Source organism: Theobroma umbraticum, unplaced genomic scaffold (assembly GCF_002168275.2).
Source record: "Theobroma umbraticum cultivar Fairchild unplaced genomic scaffold, ASM216827v3 scaffold_934.0, whole genome shotgun sequence".
Lineage (NCBI taxonomy): Eukaryota > Viridiplantae > Streptophyta > Magnoliopsida > Malvales > Malvaceae > Theobroma > Theobroma umbraticum.
Window position 1 is genome coordinate 12,864 of NW_018403260.1, and position 2,028 is coordinate 14,891.

Below are 2,028 nucleotides of genomic sequence, written 5' to 3' on the forward strand. Positions count from 1 at the left end.
AAAGCTTTTAAGTGAGTGTGTGACCAGCAACATCGATCCTTGAATATGGGCAAATGATGCCTGACCTCAAAAGAACTCAAAGGTAACTGATGTGTGTATGCCAAACTTTTATCAAACAATAATGAGAATGATGATTCAACAATAGAAGTCACTTTGACCCAGCAAGGACAAAGTGTATTTAGAGTAACAACAATTGTCCAATACTTTCTCATCTAGATGTTTGAATGTTGTGACCACTGATGTTTGGATGTTGAAATCAGCTCAAACTGGTTCGCTTTTTATAGTTATCAGATATTATAAAGGAGGATAAAAGGAATAGATAAATTTACTTATTCTACTTTCAAAAACCATATTATCTTTAACCTTTGTTTCGAAGATTTTCTAGACAATTTATAACCCTTGTTTATGTTTAAGATTTTTGTGATCCTTCAATAATGATTATTATCTTTTTGTCTTTGTAGTATTTAACAAGTTAACTAACTAGTTTACCATTCCGCTTTCTACTTAAACAACAATTGACGCATGAGCGTTTAGGATTATATTTTATTTTATTTAGTTTTTGCTAATTTTAGTTGATATAGGAATTATAAATATAATAGAGTTCTTCTTTTACTTGTATTTGAAATTTAGGTTAGTCATGTTCTATTTAAGAATAGAACACCTAATTTATTTTAAGCTAACTTGATCTGTCGAGATGATAGCAATTATTGATATAAGTGATCACAGTGAAACGAGACCTATTAGTTACTAAAGCTTTTAAGTGAGTGTGTGACCTGCGACATCAATCCTCGAATCTGGGCAAATGGTGCCTAACCTTACAAGAACTCAAGGGTAACTAATGTGTGCGTGCCAAACTTTTATCAAACAATAATGTGAATGATGATTTAATAACAGGAGTAACTCTCACCCAATAAGGAGAAAGTGTATTAGAGTAACAGCAATTTTCCAATACTTTCTCATCTAGATGTTTGAATGTAGTGAATACTGATGTTTGGATGTTGAAATCAGCTCAACTTGGTTTGCTTTATATAGTTATCAGATATTATAAAAGGCAAGGGTGTACAAACGGTTAGTTCAGTGATTGGATATCCAATAACCGAACTCTTATTTAAAAATAACAAAAATCGAACCGAAGTATATAACTAACTGAACTAACCGAAACTGAACTAATTCGGTTAGTTTGGTTCGGTTTCCAAAAACCAAACTTAATAATTTTTTTTGTTTGTATATATTTATTTATGTTGTATTTTTTAAATAAATCAATATTACAAAATATTAAAAATAACCCTAAAAAATTATAATAAGTAAAATAAATACTTTTCTTTCAATTGCTTTACAATAATATCTTTAATCACAAGATCACATACATGTAAATGTTGGTCTAAATGTCTAATAGATACAATGAAAAGTAAGAAATGAAAATGGCTTCTAATGGTTGGAGGAAAATAGTATAGGGGAGTGACAAAGGCTTAGGCATAATGCTGAGGTTTTTTTTTGTTAAATTCGAGATCTTTTGGGGTAGAGGGTAGGAAGTTAATTCTTTTTGGTTTTTAAGCTCAACTTAAGATTGAGAAATTACCATAAGAATTAAAGCGGTAGTTATTTTATAATTGCACGATTTATGATCAAACACGGACTAGTTATTATATACTAAAAGAAGTATTTGTATAAAGACTTCAGTTGGCATAACTCTACTTCTAATAAAATTTATTTTTCAAAAAAAAAGAGTCAAACCCAATTAATAGAAATTGACTTGAGCTCATAATAAATTTGAGTTAAATTAATTTCATAGTTTATTATTTAGTGTTTCAAATATGGAATGTATTTATAAAAGTAATTATATACAATCCATTCCTGAGCAACCCAACACACTGGAAACAATAATTAAGGAAAACAATTAAACAATTACTATTAAACACAGTTTATGCTGGCATAGACAAGAGTGTTATGACGAAACATACAACTAGTTAATGCCAAATAGACACTTCTAGGTTTCTAATAGTAAAATGTGCAGCAAATAACAACAAA